The sequence below is a fragment of the Antechinus flavipes genome, chromosome 3 (genome assembly GCF_016432865.1).
Source record: "Antechinus flavipes isolate AdamAnt ecotype Samford, QLD, Australia chromosome 3, AdamAnt_v2, whole genome shotgun sequence".
Lineage (NCBI taxonomy): Eukaryota > Metazoa > Chordata > Mammalia > Dasyuromorphia > Dasyuridae > Antechinus > Antechinus flavipes.
The window spans coordinates 88,762,738-88,783,912 of record NC_067400.1 but is presented as its reverse complement, the minus strand read 5'-3'; the positions used below and the strand labels follow the sequence as shown (position 1 = coordinate 88,783,912).

Here is a 21,175-nt window from a genome sequence, read left to right as displayed (position 1 = left end):
TTTTTAAAAAAATGTTTTTTAGAAGATGAATTTGAATTCATACTTGGAGGAAATACATGTTGGTTTGTGGTAAGTTGATGGGTCAATTTTCTGGCTTGAAATCAGTGACCCAGAAATTGTTGCCCCAGTGAATGACTTCATTTCTTTTATATAGGTATACATTTTTCATATTATATTTTTTCTTTTCCAGTGAAGATAATCATAGCCCACACTTAAATGTCACTATTAAAATTTTTATTTCTAATTCATGGAATAAAATAGACATTTCCACAACATAGTACAATAAAATAGATGATTATACATCAAATTGCAAATCTCTCATATGCAATTTTTTATTCCCTTAAAGCATACAACAAAATTGTCATGTAAATTTATTCTCATTTTTAATCCAGCCCCACTCTAGAGATGACCACCATTATATACAAATAAGTACATATACACCCGCATCTATATATATATGTAAATGTAAAAATCATTCTATACTAATGTCTATTTATCAGCTCTTTCTCTGGATGTGGATAGTGTCTTTCTTCATAGGCCCTTTATAGTTAAATTGAGTATTTATATTAATCAAAATTTACTTAGTTGCTCAAAGTTGTTTCTTAAAACTATATTAATGCTACTGTATACAATGTTAGAAAAACATGGAAAGATTTGCATGAAATCATTAAATGTGACTTTATAGTTTACAAAATGTTTTACAGTAGCCATGTGAGCTAGATTCTTGCATAAAGAAATTGTTGCTTCTTAAGTGAGGAGAGAAGAGATTGAAGTGACTTATCAAAAATTACATGGATAGGAAGTGCTGTAGACAGAATTTGAACCCAGGTCTTCGGACTTCAACTCCAATGAGAAGACTGTATTTAGTGCTTATTAAATGGTTAACAATTAGGATAGGAAATGTTAGAAGGTGGAGAGGGGGAAGAAGAGAGAAAACTAAAGATTAAAAAGTACTTTCCTTTCTTTAAACAGAAGAAAATAAGGAAGTGTGAAGAAGTTAGAAGGTCAAAGATAAATGACATCACTTCTACAAACTAGGAGATATTGGGAATCATGGAATCAATCATAAATTAGAAGGATAGCATTGAAAGTTACACATTGGATTGATTATATTTTTATTTATATTTAAATATGAATTTTAAAAAAGACAAGCAGTTGCACAGAAATGAAATTTGCAGTTTAATTTATAGCCTTCTTTTTCTGTATTATGATGAGTATAGAAATGTCCATCTTATTTAGCATTTCAATCTAGAATAATTTTTTTTCAAAAAGAATGATAGAATATTTCAGCTTTAAGACACCTTAGAGATTGTTACCCAATCAATAGAGTCAAAATCTTCAGTACCTAGAATCAGGAAGTTCTGAATTTACATTTGAGCTCAGATATTTATAAGTTGTGTGATTGTGAGCAGATTAGTTAACTTTTGGGGATAATATTATCTGGGGATAAAATTAAAACTTACTTTGTAGTTTGTTATTAAGGATTATATGAGATTGTATTTTTCCTGTTTTTTTTTTAATCTTAAAGTGCTATATAAATGCTAGCTATGATGATGATGAGGAAGAGGAGGAGGAGGAGGAGGAGGAACAGGAAGATGAGAAAAGGGAGACTAAAGCTTAAAGTGGGGAATAAATTGTTTATAGATATGTAAAACCAAATACTTCTCTTAATTTCTAGGAACACAATTGAGGAATTCTTTCACAACTAGGTCTTTGCTTCTCTTGACATTGTTTAGGTGATTGATCAAAGAATTTGTATCTATCTCAGTGAGTAGAGAACCCATACATCTCAATCTTAATTTTTGTATATTCCCCACTTGTCCAGGTTTCTTCTATTCATTTCATCATGGAAGCATCAACAAGTCTTCCAAACAAAATTACCATTTAAAAATCTCACCAGTAATTTTGATTGAATGTACATATTAGAAGGTTGGGAAGAGAGAAAAAATCAAAGTCAAAAACAAATTAAAGTCTTTCTACATGTCTAAAAGGTTTGGGTTTTATTGTTCTAAAATTTCTAAGGGGAAAAGATATTGGTAGTAAAAACCAAAATTTTCAACCACATTGGGTATGTTGCTGTGCTAACATGAAATTTCTGCTTTCATTCTTGCAAAATCAATGAGATTCAAGCACGTCAACAAGTTGATTGGCTCTGTGGCTTCTAGCAAAAATTGTAATATAACATTGGGAACTTGCAAGAATTTAGGGGGGAAAATCCATTCTATAAAATTAAAGAAGTTGTTAGTTCCCCTTGCCACCTACCAAAAAAAAAGTCACCATTTTTTAAAAGTAGACCACAAATATCAGTAACTTCCTTTCCAAAGTTGCTGCTGCACTACAGAAATATAATTCTCTTGTGGGAGGAGCTTGCATTTACAAAACATTTAATCAAAACAATATTTCAATTCATTATATGATATCACTCAGTTTATTTTTGCCATTTCTAGATGTCTTCCATCTTCTATCCAGCTTGATGATCTCTTCCAAAAGTTATGTGAAATTCTAATTGTCTTCCAAAGTTTTGTCTGTATTCTCATTAGCTTTTTGTGGAAATGTTTAAATTTCTCTCACATCCTCTTCCTGGTGTCCTGTGTCTTTAAACAAAATGAAGTCAGACATTTAGCTAGAGTAAATAAAAGAAATTCATGTTCTCTCAGAAAAAAAATATATAGGTGGTTTGAAAAAGTAGAAGCAGAGTCCCTGAATATTCTATTAAAATAGTATCATATGCAAAGATAGTTCAACTCTTCATGACCCATTTTTGGAGTTTTCTTGGCAGAGACAACTGGAGAGATTCATCCATTTCTTTTCCAGCTTATTTTACTGATGAGGAAATTAAGTAAACAGAGTGAAATAACTTACTCAGAGTCACACAACTAGTAAGTGTCTGTAGTTAGGTCTGAATTCTAGAAGATGGGTCTTTTTGATTTCCAGCACCCTATCCAAGGTGCCATCTAGCTGCCCCATATAGGTTACAGGCAAATATATTATGATGGGTTTAGCAACTATATAAGAGTGGCTATATAGGTTATTCATTCTCTCTCTCTCTCTCTCTCTCTCTCTCTCTCTCTCTCTCTCTCTCTCTCTCTCTGCTTCGTAAAAGAACAAGAATGTTGACTTTTGGAAACTCAGTGTCCTACTTAGAGAGACTAGACATTATTCTTTAAAAGCATTTGTTAAGCTCCAGCTTGTAGTTTGCACTGAAAAAAGTGACAACTACATATGAGCTTTCTTAATGGTCTGCAAAATAAGATATGATGATACTAGAGCTGGTAAACAGGGCTGTTCAAATAACAGAAGAAAAATATTAAACTTTTTATAAACATAGTAAAAGTACATCAGAGACCTAGAGGTCTTCACTGCAGTATCATGATTAAGGTAATATAAGGACTTTCTTTTAATAATAATTGAACTACTTTGGACAGGTTGCATATAATCAACTCATGTTATACCAGCATGTTGATTATGTGTTTCATCAAGTACTATTGTATTTATAAATGCTATTAAGGATCAAATGTTAGCAAATAACTAAAGCATGGAAGAACAAATAGCAAATTGATTGGTTGAGGTATTGTTTATAATTCTTGTGCTAAGGCCATATATTTATTTAAATAAGATATTCTATCTTCATTAACACCATTCATGTCCATGAGTCATATCAATATAGGTTTCAATTTCCATGTACTTTACATTTCAAAATTCAGGCTAAGATAATTATTGCTTTTAGGTACTGTTGCATAGAATCAGATCTGGCTCTGAGAACTTACTAAATTGGCCAAATGTCTACCGTTCAGTTGGTTAAATATGTCTTCAGTGTCCTCTGACCTCTCCCTCTTGCTCAGATCTCCTTATGTCCTTATGCCCTTATGCTGTCTCTTAACTATTTAGAAGCCCTATTATTATGTCTTCCCCTAATATTAAATCATACCTATTCTATGTCCCATTTCTCCTCTTCCTTTTTAAGGGACTGACTAGTGATAAATTTGTGTTAAGGTGTTAAAGGAATATCCTTCAGAGGAAATGATGAGTCCTTAAACTATTGAATTATAAGAACTGTACAGGAGCTAATAACTTAATATTATATAACATTTGCATTTAAACAGAGGCCTTTGGGAGACACAATATAATCCCTCATTCAAATGAATAGCTAATGCTAAGAATTTGAGGTGTTATAAGTCAGTGAGGACAAATTTGGAACAGGCAAATCTTTTAGATTCATTCAAATCATACTAGTGGGAATAAAAGAATAAGGTCTAACATAATGGGCAAATGTTCTTCTTAGCAAGATAAATAAAGACTTGCTCCTCAAATTTGCTCATTATACTTTCTTGTATAGTAATTGTTGCCACTCCTTTTTAACATAAATATTATACTAATATTATAATTAATACTATAACTAATAGGTAACATTGGACTTCTGGGGTGGAATAGTGCCAGGCCTGGAGTCAGGAAGACTCATCTTCCTAAATTCAAATCCAGTCTTAGATTAGTTGCGTGATCCTGGGAAAGTCATTTAATCCTGTTTTTCTCGGTTCCTCATCTGTAAAATGGCTGGAAAAGGAAACGGCCAACCACTATACTGTCTTTGCCAAGAAAACCTCAAATAGTGTCATCAAGAGTTAGACATGACTGAAATGACTATACAATAAATAACAAGGGGAAATTCTTTTGTGGGGCCAAAGAACAGTGTGTTTGTATCTCTCTGTGTGTTTGTATACTTTTGAAGTCCCTGTACCCAAACAGAAGGACAACAATTAAAAAAAAATCTCCTTTCCTCCATCAAAAAATTTACTTGTAGGAGATCATTTATTCAGTCAATAAGCATTTATTGCCCAGCACGGTGCTATAAGAAGTTAGATGAACTCAGTTATGTCTAACATGCTGCATTTATTTGGGGGATAGTTATTATTAAATTATATGAAATTTTGCACACACTTTGCAAAATAAGATTTTTTTCCTTTAAAATAGGCCAGTTCAATTCCAGAGTATACTTAAAAGAAAATATCATTAGTTGCCACGCAGTATTTTTAACAAAACATCTCATTTAATTCTTACAACTACCCTGAGTTAGGTAGTGTAAATATATTTATTCTTATTTTAAAGAGGAGGAAACTGAAGATCCAAGACATTAAATTACTTACCTAAAATGATGATCCCAGTAAGGTGGCTCAAGCCCAAGTCTTTCAATTCACTGTCTAGTATTGTAGCTATTCTTACTTTTCAAGGATATTCAGCTTAGTTCTAAGAATGGATATAAAAGTAATCCTCAAACAACATTAATTTGGGAATCCTTATACAGCACAGTTGTCTTAGACATCACGAAGGGCTCAAAGTGTTCGTTGGAAACAGATACAGGACACAATTTTACATCGGATGTGCTCATGAAAATGTTTACATAGCATGTCTTTGGTCAGACAAGTAATGCTGTTTTTTCTCTTTCTTTTTCATTTGTGGTTGGGTTTTCTTGGCTTTTTTTCCCCTTTAGCACAGAACTCTAAAAGCCTCTTAGTGATCCAACCTCACCAACTGCAATTTATGAAGTCTATTATAACAGTCTATGACAATTTAAAAAAACAACAAAACTATTACATATCTGGCACCCAATGTATAAAGTTATTTCATTTCTCCCCTTGTTTCCCACTTTTGGCAGTATTCCCAGTCCTTGCTGTCTTAGGGAGTGAAGTAGCCAGCTTGGGTTTGAGCTCAGGAATCCTTTGTACAGCAAGAACAGTTGGCTACTAGACCACTCATTCACCCATCCTTACCCCTTGTCCTTATAAAAAGCCATTTGTTTATTTGCTGAATATATCTGGAACACACAGGACTGGTAACAAGGTCAGAATTATGAGTACACTGGCTAAAAGACTACTACCACTTGTATTTAGAATGTCAGGCAGTGAGTTATTGTTTCTACATTGAGTAACACCATTGGGAAACAAACCTTTCTTGAAAGATGGCTTCAGAGAAATTTAAAGGGATGGTCTGTACAAGGGACCAGGATCTCAAAGCTGCTAAGCACTTTGCATTAGAAAATACTGCTGGATCTTTGGGTAGCAACAGAGTGGTGCCATGTATTGTCTGCCTTTATTTTCTCATCGGTGAAATTGGAATAATAATAATATATTATATTATTATAGGGAAATAGGGAATAATAACTCTACCTTGTAGGATTGTTCTGAGGATCAATGAGATGTATATAAACTTATTTATAAACCTTAAAGTGATTTATAATTATATATACATATATAATTATGTAGGATATAATATAATTATTAGCTATCATCATTGTCATTGGAACCTGAAGCTTATTTGATTGACTCAATTTTTTCACTTATACAACTAGAGCCAAAGTAATTTATGTACAACTTTATGAGTTCATATCACACCTAGATCTAGATGTTATTACTGTTAAGAGTAGTAGACACAATAACCTAAGAAAGCATTCAGTCTATGCTTTTTTCAATTTTTGTTACCTCTTTTTGTCTTTCAAGCTAGACCTGCTATGGGACATTGATAGACTGCACAGATGAGTGAGATTCATACAATAGGGAATGATTCTGGATTGTATTTACTATGGGAAGTAGGTATCATATAAGTCTCCAAATTAAAGCCCCACTCCCAACCCCACATCACCATTACGCTAAGTTGCATTGTCTCTATCTGATCTTATATTGGTGGACTGAGTTAATTTTGGGAAATGAACTTGGAAGAATTTCAAAAGGCCAAAGTTACTACACAGTGAAACCTTATTTGGAATTTTTTTTCTTTATTTCACTTTTAGGTAGACACAGGACAATAAGAATAAACCAATGATTTAAACAAAATAAAGATATAAAATAAACCACTATGAAAATCTCAAAGAGATTTTTAAAATCTGGGTTCAAATCATTCCCCCCTTACCACCAGACTTTGACCAAATAACTTCTTCAAGGTCTTAGTTTCTTATTCTTTAAAATGAAAGCATTGGACCATTCAGCTTTATCTCCTGAAACTTTTGCAATTTTGTACAGTGAAGACTGATGGATAGAGGGTCATGACCTTGAGAATAGGCAAGTTTTTGGTTATCAAAGAAATATTTAGTAATATTTACCTATACCTTACTTACTAAATCAGCAACATGGACCAATATATTTTTCAAAGTCTTTTAGCAAAAAGGGTTAAAAAACAAAGGATTTTCTACTAAATCCTGAAATAAGTTTTATGGTTAGCAAGTCTTTTTATCATCCAAAGGTCAAAGAAAATCTGGATATCATAGACTAAAAAAGACTTAGGGTTGATTTAATAACAGTTAACTTAGAAAGTCTCAGAAGATTCCTTTTAGGCTTATGTACTTAGAATCTCTAGAATTCTTGGGTAGTTATCTACATATTTCACTTTTAAAAATTCAAATTTTGTTGGATTTTGGAGTTGTAAAATAAAAACAAAACTAGAAATTGATGGAGTAAAACTTTTTTGATGGTTTGTATTTGCTGATCACAGCATCTCAGTCTAACTCTCCTAAGCAATATTTCCCCAAACCTCAGAAATGAATAAGAAATTAATTAAATTTAGGAAGGTATAATATGCTTTCCACAATTTGATTGCATCTGTGATTCTAATGAATGGAACTTTTCGATTCAAACCATATCTTATTTTTTATATGGTTAGCACACACACACACACACACACACACACACACAAGCAAGGAAAATAAAACACTCATATTTTTTTTGGTTGTTCTCTTAGCATAGATAGAGCATACATCCCAAGGAGGTTTCTTGTAAACCCACAAGGAAACTTGAGTTTCTGGGGCTCTGGTGTTCCCAAATCAAGATGTTAGTCATGTAGTGGTTTTCTAATGGGATTTCATTGTCCTTAGCCATAACACTTTTGGGAAGTGCAATTCAAAATTGATCATACTTAACTTTTGTGAAAGCTGTTTTTATGGGAAAGTTGAAGCAATTCCCACATTTTCCCCTACAAAACATCTACCATCTTATTGCTTTTTGCCTAATATCTTGGCTATGGTAACCTGCAACTCAGTAGAAGGTTGAGAAAACAGGATCATGTGCAAATGGGACATGTTGCAGGCCAGTCTTGTGTGGGTTTGTATGTGTATATATGGGGAGTGGTAGTCATCCTGATGCAAGAGGCAGTAATCCAGAAAAAGGAAAGACATATTAGATGAAGATTTGAAAAAATTATGCAATATACAGAAATGGAAAATCTTGGGAAACAGCCAAAGGTGTGCTGGTAAACATTTAACAACCCTCTTTCCAAAAGCATGACATACTTTCAAAACTGGTTTGCATAATTAACATCTTCTCTGTCACTTTGTTTAGCCCAAAAGTTAACAAAATAATCAAACCCTCATTTATAGTAGCCTTTGCCATTTTCTGAGTGGCTAAATGACATAGTGAACTAGGAGATGCAGTATATAGAAGGCAGGTCCTGAAATCAGGAAGACTCATTTTCCTGATTTCAAATCTGACTCAGAAACTTTCTAAATGTGTGACCTCGAGCAAATCACTTAATCCTATTTGCCTCGGTTCCCTCATCTGTAAAATAAGTTGGAGATTATCTCCTATATCTCTACCAAGAAAACTCCAAAAAAGGAACATGAAAAGTTGAACATGACTGAAACAACTGAACAACAATGAGAAGTGTAAATACTCACACTGAAAATTTAAGTTTGCCCTTCTGAGAGAGCCAGCTCCAGTGTCCCTTTAAATGCAACTTAAGATCTCTTAGATTAAGTAATGTGTTTACTGATGGAATGGAATATTTTCATTATAATTATCTTGGAGAGGAGTATAGTCTGTAAGGAGAAAAGTCGATATCAAAATCGCTTAATCTGTGGGTCTTGACCCCATATGGGGTTTCATAACTGAATGTGAGGGTCACAAAATTGATTTATTATCAGTAAATGTTTGGTTTACATACTTATTTTATATACCTATATACCTAAGGTTGCAAAAATTTCCATTCCTTCTTCATCCAAAAAATTTTAAGCCATATCTCTCAGTTCTGACTTATATAACTTGAAAACCAAACATTTAATGTAGTAAAAAGGGCACCATTGAGCTCTGTAGTTAGTAGCTATGAATCCACCTATTTAACTCACCCTGTGAAATGGAATAAATCATCTTAAACCATCATTATGCATTTGTTAAACATCTGTGTGCCAGACACTGTGTTCAGTTATCTGTTCAGTTATCCTGCTGTTTTTATGCAGTTTAAGGTGAGGTTTGGTGTTCCAGAGTTCATATGAGAAAGATAGTAACAAAAGGATAGAAAGTACAGAAATGTAATTTTATCTAGGGGAAATATTCATAATGAGAAGGATTAGGTCTATGGGGGTAGGGGTATAAGCAGATGGAATTGGACATGGGTTTTTAATAGGGTTCTTTTTCTATCTGGTTGTTTTGTTTATTTGTTTGTTTTTATACCTGAATTTTAAAAAAATTTCAATAATATTTTATTTTCCCCAATTACATGTGAAGATAGTTTTCAACATTCATTTTTGTAGTTCCAAATCTTTTTTTCTCACTATATCCCTTATCTCCCTCCTACCCAAGAGAGCAAGCAATCTGATATAGGTCATACATGTATAATCATTTTAAACATATTTCCATATTAGTCATGTTGGGAAAGAAAAATCAGAACAAAAGAGAAAAACCATGAGAAAAAAAAAAGAAGGGTGAAAATAGTATGCTTTGATCCACATTCAGTCTCCATAGTTTTCTTTCTGGAGGCAGATGACATTTTCCATCTCAAGTCTCTTGGAATTGTCTTGGATCACTATAATGCTTAGAATAGCTAAGTCTATTGTAGTTGATCATCACATAACCTTGCTGTTACTGTGTACAATGTTCTCCTGCTTCTGCTCACCTTCGTTCATCATCAATCCATGCAAATCTTTCCAGGCTTTACTGAAATCATCCTGCTCATCATTTCTTTCATTATTATTATTATCATTAATAGCTTTTTATTTTTCCAAATACATGCAAAAATAGTTCTACTCACTTCACTTAGTATCAGAATCAATATCAGTTCATGCAAGTCTTTCCAAATTTTTAAAAAATCTTGCTCATTATTTCTTATAGAACAATCATTTTCCATTATACATCATACCTTATTCAGCTATTCCCCAATTATGGGCATCTACTCAATTTCCTGTTCCTTGCCACCACAAAAAGAGCTATTACAAACATTTTTGCACATGTGGGTCCTTTCCCATGATCTCTTTTAGATACAGATCCAGTAGTGATATTGCTGGATCAAAGAGGATGCAATTTTATAGTCCTTGTATAGGGTTTTATAAGATCCAGCAGGACCAGATATTGGGTCAGGATCTGCTGTGGATTCATGCTGAGGAAATTGTTAGTTAATACATAATCTCCCTATTATCTAGAAGAGGCTTTGGACCATGACTCTGGCAGGGCAACTTAGGAATTTTGAGCCTCTCCTATTTTTTTTTTTTTATTTAGCAGGGTGGAAAGGCTAATCCCGAGTCCCTAGTCATTAGCATTTATACAGATATCCCATTATATGAGTTGTCTTAATATACTTTTAAGTTATTAAAGCTTAAGACTGTACTAAGATTTTTGGGACACCCCATATGGCATTTTTATTCTCACAATAATCTTGGGTGGTATAGGCTATTATTCTTCTCAATTAATAGGTGAGGAAACTGAGGCTGGAAGAGGATGAATGATTTTCTTAAGTTCACATGGCTGGCTGTGTGTAAGGTCACATTACGCACTTAATTTATATGAATTTAAACATATGTGCTCAGCAAAAAAAATGAAGAGATACTGAGACAGACAGAAGGGTGAGAAGAAATAATGATAAGGTCTATCATTTGCATTGCACCTTAAAATTTGCAAAGTAATTTACATATATTATTTTATTTGATCTTCCTAACAATCCTGCAGAATAGATACTAGTGTTATTTCTCTTTTACAAATAAGGAAACATGAGAAAATTTTAGTGACTTGCCTAAGATTATACAGATAGTAAAAGTCTGAATTCATAGCTTCTGTCTCCACAAACTTAGAGTTTCAACACAGATATTCCTAACTCCAAGTCAGTGTACCATTGATTTAAATAAGGCAGAAATTCCACTTGCCATTTTACTCAATAAGCATATACCATAGGAATGAATGAGCATGAGTATGAAGACATGAAAATTCTTCTCAATCTTGCATATGTTGATGTCCACCTCCAGTAGACCCTTGCAAATCTCAGTCGGAGGGTTCAATCCCGTCTTTAGCCCATGTGACTCAAGCCCTTACCCTTTAAGTTTTGAGTCAACCTTATCATGGAGTTTCAGATCCTGCTGGTTGATTCAAAATTTCCTTCAGAGAGAAGTTAACTTGCAGAAGAATTTTTTTAAATTTATGCACATATTTTAGCATCTAGCCCTCCATGTATGATGCATTTTCTCCATCATAAGAAGAACAGTGGATTTGGAGAAAAAAATACATCAATTTGCAATCTGCTTGCTTTTTTACTTTCTCTGTGGCTTTGTTTCCTCATTATGACATGGGGATTGTGATACTAATGAATCAGAGGGAGTGTATATAAAATTACATTGTAAATAGTAAAGTTCCTTAGATATTTCAGTTATTGCTATCGTTACCTACTGTACAGAATAACTGAAGAGAGTGTTTTGTAAGCTATAAGGCATTATAAATGTGAATTATTTTTGGAACTTAGGAAATTTTAGTTGCACTTCTTTTTTTTAATATACTAATATTAGTTCTAATTCTGTGATTTCAGGGAAAACACCATACTTCTCTGAAAATTGCCTTGCTCACCTAGGAAATGAAGAAATTCAATTAGATAATTCCTGAAGTCACTTTCAGATTTAAACTCTTTTGGTCCTATAATGATAGAATTGTTTATTTTTTATTATTTGCTTTGCATTTTCTAAAGTTAGAACCTCTACCCCATCTCTTTCTGGCTTCTTATAGATCATTATCACTTCTTTGTTATTGTTGTTCAGACATATCTGATTCTTTGTGATTCCATTTTACAGCTTATTTTACAGATAAAGAAACTGAGGCAAGTAGCATTAAGTGACTTGTTTAGGATGACCCAGCTTATAAGTGTCTGAGGCTAGATTTGACTTCAAGGAAGATAAGTCTTCCTCCTCCATACCCAGCATTCTTTCCACCAGACTACTTAGCTGCCCATTGTAGCTTCAGTGTACAGTTATATCTTTTTCTTTCTCAGAGCCAGATTCCAGGCAGCCAGAAATTTCTGCAGCAGGATCACTCCCCATTCAGTTAACCATTCTGTCAATTGGTAAATGGAGCCCAAACATGGGAAATAGTCAGTCTTTAGTTGTTAAACTGTAGTTATTCTTCCTAGACTTGAGATTAGTCTTTTAAAAGAACATAGTAGCTTAAGACATTTTTAAAAATTGGGCTCTTTATGAAGACTAATATTGCTGTCATAAGCCTACTTTATGAAAACTCAAGGGGACCTTTAACTGTAGCAGAAGCTTCCTCATTTAAACGATGAAGGTTAAACAATAAAAACTAATTTTCTATTCCCAGCTTGCCCATAGCACTGCCAAGAAGAGCATCATTTTGCTTCATGAAAACAAGGAAACAAGGCCACCTTGTTCTTCAGTCCTTCTGTGTGCATCAAACATTTATTTTTAAAGGCACATTTTAAAAAAAGCAACTTTCTAGCTGAACAAATGGCAATTTCACTAATCACATTCCTAGTATGTAACGCATAGTGTGGAATAATTCTTTACTAGCCATGCTAATTTGTATGTTATTTCTCTGATATATTTTGACCAGAGATTGCATATGGAGGAGGCTACAGTTAGCTGGTTAAACAGAAAGGTGCTGGTAGGTCATTTTTAAGTTATGTTCAGTCCTAGATATACGACATCAGAAGCAAGTAATGAATCATTCTAAGCCTAAGAGTGAGCTGTCTCAACATATCAAGAAGTCTGGGGTAGACATGGGAAATATGTCTGAGAATTCAAAGTATTGATGAGAATAATACCAATGGTAGGATTCAAAGGGCAAAATAGGAAAATACTAAGTCAAACAAGAATGTAAGAAACCAGTCTAAGTAGACTTGATCATATGCAAGAGTGAGTTTAAATTTGACTCAGTGATATATATGACAGTGACAACACATAGTGTGTGAATACAACCTCACTTGATCTAAAAGAGCTTCACTCCTGTACAGTTTCCTAATATCACTCATTTTTCCCATGGGGCAAACAGTTATATTTGCATAGTGTTGGAGGATATGTAGATGTCAGTTTTATTTTAGTAAGGGGAAAATTATCTTGAGAAGAACCTGGCCTTATGTCAAGATGATTTCTTAATGCTTTTTATTAAAATATAAAACATTGATAAACAAATTTAATACTAGAGTTATAACATCAGAAATAACTCATCTCAGGGAAAGGTGTGAGTCTATCCCTTATATTACCAGAATCCTTTCTATAGATTTGTTTTTCTTGTATATATTCTAAGAATATTCAGGACTCCCTATTATTTTTTAACCTAGGAATTCAGTTTCACTTTGAAAATAAAGGTGTTTATTTTTATCAAGTGTAGGATTAAAGTATACACTGATTACTTCAGGAAAATTTTAACTCTGAAACAAATCCAGAAATATTTTTCTTCTAAACCAGAAAATTGGTCCATCCAGGTAACTACCTTGAAGAGGATCTTACATCAGCATGAGTGTGGGTATTTGCTATCAATGTAGGTTGCAACCCATCATGAGGTACATTTGAGGAACAGTCAGTAATCCAATTTAACTAGTGTAAATTAAGTACATTTAGGGGAAGCAGTCAGAGATAAGGTTATAAATGCTCATACTGAGTTGGTCTTGAATTCCAGAATAGGAAGCCTATTTTTGTTATAATTATTATTGTTTAGTTATTTCAGTTATGTCTAACTTTTCATAACCCCTTGGGGGTTTTCTTGGCAAAGATCCTATAGCAGTTTGCTATTTCCTTCTCCAGATCATTTTTACAGATAAGGAATTGAGAGAAATATGGTTAGGTGACTTGCCTAGGGGGCACATATTAATAAGTGAGGCCAGAATGAACTCATTTGAGGCTAGATATTTCCTGATTCCAAGCCTAATGGTTTATCTACTCTATCACCTAGCTTTCTCAGAGCCTATTTTTACTTTATTCAATAGGAGATGGAGTACCCAGAGAACATTTTAATTGGGCAATGATATGTGTAACTGTACTTTTGGAGTATTAAATATTAATAATTGGAATATAATTTGGCTTGGAGAGAGAAAGTCTGAAGATAGAGAGACCAGTTGAGGCCATTTCCTAGACCAGATAAGAAGCAGTGAGGTTTGGATTAAATTGGTATTATAGGGGACATATAAGAGTCAATGAATGGGAAAGACATTAGATAAGAATTAACAAGGTTTGATAACTGGATATAAGAAAGGAAATGAGTTCAAGATAAATCCTCTGTGGCTAGGAAAATTATGGTGTTATATAACAGTCCAGAGGAAAAGCTAGGAATTTTGGGGGGGAGAGGGAGTTGCTAGTAAAAGAAGAATATGAATTCAGTTTTGGATGGGTACTTGCGATGCTAAGAAGAAATCCAACTAAGTTAAATAATAATTTTAATTGTGAGGATCAAATGAGATAACAAATATATGTCATTTTACATACCCTAAAACACTAAAGACATATTTTTTATTATTGTTGCTAGAGAATGTTACACTAGAACTTATGACAGAAATCAAGGCTTGAAATATGGATTTTGGTGTTGTATGCAGAAGATGATATTTGAAGTCATGTTAATGGATGAGAGAATTGAGGCAGGAAAAAGGAAAGAAGAGGAGATGATTTAAGGAAAAAAGAATGTCCAAATGAATGCGATGCTTGGTAGCATCATGTTTTAGGAATATTGAGAAAGGTGAAGACTGAAGGAAAAAACTCTTTAGACTTGATGATTGAATCATTTGTAACTTTTAAAAGTGCACTGTCAATTAAATGTTTAGGGAGGAAGATAGGAACTGAGACATGCATCATTGGCAAAGTAGAGACAGTGAGAATAGATTGTTAAGGCTTGAAGTAGAAAGGGAAATCAGAGATGGGAACATAACTTGGGGTAACAGGATGCAGAAAGGATTTTAGGGGGGTAGAAGGAATTCAGAGTTGTGCTGGAGGCAGCTGAAATTAGCTAAAGAGAGCTTCTTGCTAAATTTTCAGTGGGATTATTTGTGCATCAGAAGTCAATAAGTGCTACAAATCAGAACTTGATTTTTTGATCATCTAGACTTAAGAAAATGATGGAGAAAATGTTAATGCAAATTAAACTCAAGTATGTTGAATCTACATTTTCTTCCCTGAAAGTTGCTTGTTAAACATTTAGCAGCACATTCCTCTAGAAATCTGAATGTATTTATAGTAGTAGGGAAAGGACAAATAGAGAATAAGTAAAAAATGTTCTTATTTCTTTCTGGAATTAGAAAGGAACATGGAAGCGGTCTGGCATGCTTTACAGAGTCTTGAATACTCTTGTAAACAATAGGAAAATGTCAATTTTTTTTTTTAACCAAGGAATGATAATTTTATTGGGCCTCTTTATCCCTTGCCTTCTTGACTTCTTTGGAAAGTTTATTCTATCAACCATTCACTTTTTCATTTATATAGCAAAAACAAGGTTAAGTTGCAGGGAGGGGAGGAGAATCCATGTTTGAACTCAGATCTTCTTGACTCCAGATTCACTGCTCTATCCATTATACTACCTACCTTGCCCCACAAAGAAATGCAAAGCAATTTTAGAAGCAAGAATTTAGGAACTTGAGAGAGGGAACGGGTCTCATGTGGAGGAAAGAGGAAGCTAGACTGACTTTGCAGGAAGCTAAGTAAGAGATTGATGTGAAAAGGGAACACATTCCACTCTTGGGAGGCCATTTGTTCAAAAGCACTCAGTCTTTCTATCCTTACTTTTCTCATCAGTTAATTGGGGCTAGTCATATGTGCAGTGCCTGTAAATTTCAAAGGAGTCCATGTATGCTTAAAGTTCTTTGTATATCTTCAGGTGTTATATAAATGCTAGTTATTATTCCTCCACTTCTGAAGCATATATTTTCTCCAGAACTCAGTTTTATCTTCTTATTTTTCTAAAATGGCAGCAGCATTGGGGATTTCTATCATAGCAGGGGAGAAATTAGGGAGTATGGGAAGTCAGTTAGTTTTATATTTGGGTTATTTGCCTAACTTTTTCTCCCCTTAGTCAATGACTGTATGAAGAATTGGCTGCTCATTTTCAGTAACTACAAAATATAACAGTCATATGCTAACAACATTCAGTTGATTGGAAATCTTAATACACTAGGCTTGTCACAGGGTTGTAGAAGAATTAGGAATATGGCCTCATTAAGATGTTAAAATGAATGTGTTGCATATGTTAACAAGTGGCTGCACCCTGTGATATATCTGGCAATTGGAGTGTTAAATCCTAATTCATCTAGCCAGATGTCCCTGCAGCTGCTGCTGGTATTGCAGAGGAAGGCAGTCACCTGAGACCCCAGTTATGAGCTATGAGCTGATGACAGTGGCTTCAGTAGCATCTGGTTGTACAAATGACTTTTTTGAGATTCTGATTGACAGGTACCGAGTGACTCATGTCATCATGAGCATTTTAGGATTTTTAGATGGGTAAACCCAATTTGCAGACCTAAGACTCTTGACCTTCAGAAAGAAGGAAAGTCCCCCAGTTGTAGCTTAAACCTGTTTATTTTGGATCTCTTGAACATAATTAAAGCTTATTAAGATCAATTGAATAATATTCACTACTAAATTGGAAGAATGTCAAAATTTTGTTTTCAGAGAGTGATACAGCTGAGTTTGCAAAGGGAGGTTTACAATTTACTGTAAATGTTTAAATGACCTGCAGCAAAATTCCCAGTGCTACTCGGAAGGAGGGAAGGTGTGTGGATAAACATTTAACTACAGGTACACAGTATAACTTTTTTTTTTTTTTAAATAAGGCCTTCATATACCTAGATCTAGTTACAGAAAGTGAAATCTTTCTTCTCTATCCCTTTCCCTCATCAACGAATGCTTTTAATTCCCCTTGAAACTTAATAATATGGTAGGACTTTGAATCATTATGATAAACTTTGGGTGTGGTGAGCCACCAGGCTATCTATGGAAGAGCAAACCCAGATTAGAAAAATGGAGCCGATTCAAATTTCTTCATATTGGGAATAGCCTGTTACTATGATTCCAACCTGGGCTTCATAGGAAGACATAGTGTTTTAAAAAAAAATTTCCTGTGGGTCAATATGTTCCATTAACAATTCACTCTACCATATTGAATCTTGTCAGTTCATGTTCCATGTGCTTAGGAAATTATTTAGAACATGAAGCTGAACATTTTTCATCATATTTCATGGAGAATAAAGCTTAGGGTTCTTTGATGTCAAATTAGGAATGAATTAATAAGAGCCAACTAAGAGAGCACAGTGACTTAGATCTTTTGTTTTCTTATTTACTAGGGGAGAAATTGTAAAAATCAAAATATTTATGTAGGCATTCAGTAAGTATGACTGAAATAAAAGATAAAAAGCTAAAGTTTGGGTTCCACATCAGGACTCAGTAATTAAATAGAATTATATAAGTGAAGAGTTGTGAGATGAAAAATTACTGCATCACGAAGAGGAAAATCATCAGCTATTGCTATACTTCCTTGGCCCTTAATATTTCCCTACTCATGAGCATTTTGTTAGACTTTGAGAATGGGGAAGAATATGCATTTGTAAAAGCTGAAGAAGGCAACTTTATTCTAAGATCTTATCATAATATAGAATGGCCACGAGATGGCGGTGTGAGGAAGACTTGTATTTTTAACTTGGCAGCTGTTTTCTTAGGTGTTCTGCAAAAATAATTTTTTCTAATGGATTTTAAGGCTAAATGGACACTATCATAGCTTGGTAAGTCAAAATTAGGCTTATTTTCAAAAAATGGCAGTATCCTCTCCTTCTGCTGATATTGCCAGTCCTGAAACTGAGTACATTAACCATCCTACCTAGAGAGAGTGTGTTATTCATTCCTATTAATTTGCTGAAAAAATGACTATAAATAACAATACCCATTATTTTTGGGGAAGCTCATGGAAAGCTATTGGCTTACTTGATATACACCTGGACCAGTCTTAGTCTCTTGCATGTAATAGAATAGCTGACAAATAGACTGTAGTTGGGAGAAAATGGGTAGCCTTGTTTTACGGGATGGCAGGGCATTATGGGCAGTATAACAGTGGCAGGTGTACAGGAGCCTTCTCCAAGAAAGATGAGACAGCAGGGTGTGTTTGCTTGGCTTCCTCACCCTGGAAACTGTCCCTCCCATATGCTTGAAGCTATTTGCAGGGTCTTGCTTCAAAGGCTACTGTCCCTACTTTATGCAAATCTATTTTAATTAGGGATTGGAAGAGTTCTGATCTATAATTGCACAGGATGTTTAACCAAAATAACAAACTGACCAATTAAAATAAGTTATTCATAACTGAGTTTAAATATGGATGAATTATAGGCATTTTTTCTTTATCTGAATAGTTTATTCATAGGAAAGGAAGAGGTTGGAAATGTTCTTTGTGGCATTTCTGTCTTTCTCTTTGACATATAAAATCATTGAACTTAAGCAGAATGTTATTCATTCGAAGACACCTCTAGAATTCAATGAAAATACACAAAATATTATTAGAAAAAAACTTCAAAGAGTCTCACGATTGATCCAGGGGCTGGTTCTTAACCTTTTTAAAGTTATGAATTCCTTTGGCAGTTTCTGCCTTTCTGAGAAAAGTTTTTTTTTAAGGTATAAAGGAATACAATTACAAAGGAAACCAATTATTTTGAAATACAGTTATCAAAACATGTTTTTTAAAATTTTTGCACCTCAAGTTAAGAGCATGAAATCCTTTATAACTGTCCATTGTGACCACCTTTTTCTACCAGGTACTCTACTAAATAGTGATAGAAATACAAAAGCAAGAAAATCCTTGCCCTTGATGAACTACATTCTAATAGAATGAGTTTAGCTTTATAAAGAACAACTATAACCAAAGAAATGAAAAATATCAGAAAAGACAAAGGGAGTTCATTTAGAAGTTTTACATTTCCACCTCCTTTTTTATTAGTCCTAATAGCTCACATTTTTGTGACATTTGAAAAGCTTACATCATAGAAATCTTGAGTTGTTGGCAATATCAGTTATATATTTGCTGGTAAATATATAACTAGCTCTCAGGAACAATTTTATGTACAACTTACTTTTTAGTTTAACATGCATTGTTAATATTTTCTTCATTGTTGCTTTAAGTCTAGACAATAAAATAATATATTATTTGTAGCTTTTATCAATTTCTGTGGTGTAAATATTTACATTGAAAATTTAATAATGAGTTCTTAGGATTAGGCTCTAACCACATCTAACACATCCCTGGTCATAGGTACTATATGTCTTAGTTTTATAAAAGGATATATAGAAATAGATAAGTTTTTCATTGGGCAATTTATTTAGCTTATTAGCATATGTGGATCTCAGATGTAGACTAGACCAGAAGAGGAAAGTTCATTTTTTAGGGATATTGTAAAAAAGGTTTTCAAGTTGGGCTGGAAAGCCCTTTTAAATCTATCTCTCTGGGGTACAGATCTAACATTGGTATAATTGAATAAAGGTATATGCAGAATTTACTACTTTGGGGGTTATGGTTTCAAGTTGCTTACTAATATGCATATGTCAATTTATATAGTTCAACCAAGAGCACATTGATATGCCTATTTTATTTTCCTGTAGCCCCTCCAACAGCTGTCATTTTTCTTTCTTTTTTTTAAGTTTCTCAATCTGATGAATGTGAGACAAAACTTCAGAGTTGCTTTAAATTTGCAGTTCTCCAATTATTAATGATTTGGAGCATTTCTTCATATAGCTTTTGCTTAGATTTCTTCCTTTGAGAAGTACTCATTCATTTGTTATCAGTTGGTGAATGGTTTTTATTCTTTCACATTTAAACCAGTTCTTTATATACTTGGAAATGATATTTTTATCACAAAAAATTTGGTACAAAGATTTTTCCCCTTGCTTATTTCTCTTTTAATTTTATATTGATTTCATTTGTATAAAAACTTAATAATTTTTTGTAATAAAAATTATGCATTTCATCTTCTGTGTTCCTTTCTATCCCTTATTTAATCTTGAGCTCTTCCCCTTAGCCATAATTTCTTTCTTGCTTCTCTAAATTATGCCATGATATGGAGGCTTATCTTGGTATATGACATGAGATGCTGATTTATACTAAAATTGCTACAAAATTGCTTTTGTTTTCCTGGTACTCTTTGTCAAATATTGAGCACATATCAATAATTAGAGTATTTGGGTTTATTGAACCCTAGTCTCTTATTTCTGTTTTCTTCTATATGTTGCATACTTAATCAGCTCCACTGATGAAATTCTCTAGCATTTAACCAGCTTCAAATTTAATGATTACTTCTTTGTAATATAATTTGATATCTCATATTTCTAGATTCCCTTTCTTCTCCTTTTTTCCCCATTATTTCCCTTTAAATTCTTGACCTTTGATTCTTTCAGATGTATTTTATGACTTTTCTAATTCTATGAAGTAATCCTTAAGCAATTTTATAATAATTTAGAGAATATTGTCATTTTATTATATTGGCTCAGCCTTCTCATAAGCTATTACTATTTTTCCAGTTATTTATGTCTACCTTTATTTCCCCAAAGAGTGTTTTATAGTTGAATCCACATATTTATATATAGTCTTGATGAGGTCCTGAGTAACTAGGTGGGATTGTCTGAGAAAGACTGAAGTATTGATAAGATTACTTCCTGAGGTAAGCAAAGAAAGGTACTGATAGAGAATAGTTCAACTTTATAATCCCATCCTTAGTGAATATCATGGGTAGCCAGCCCTACCTTGCTGTTTCCAATCTGAAACACAAGTTATGTCAAAGCCCCAGGTTAAATTTCCCCTATAAATCTATCCATGGTTCATGCCATCTTTGCTGACTCCCATTTGGATTAGCTATGAGGCACTCTGCCTCATGGTGTCTTTCTTCTCATCTCCCCCCCTCACCTCCCCCACCTCCCACCACGTTTCATGGTATCTTTTGACTTCTTATGGCTAGTAACTCTTTTAGGATGCTAAACTGT

General features: G+C 33.6%; 1 protein-coding gene across 1 annotated transcript in view; it reads left to right on the top strand.

Moving 5' to 3' along the window:
- TNFSF11 (TNF superfamily member 11) overlaps positions 1-21,175 on the top strand; it is a 51,453-nt gene that overhangs the window by 14,965 nt on the left and 15,313 nt on the right. The gene's annotated exons all lie outside the window — the stretch shown is intronic.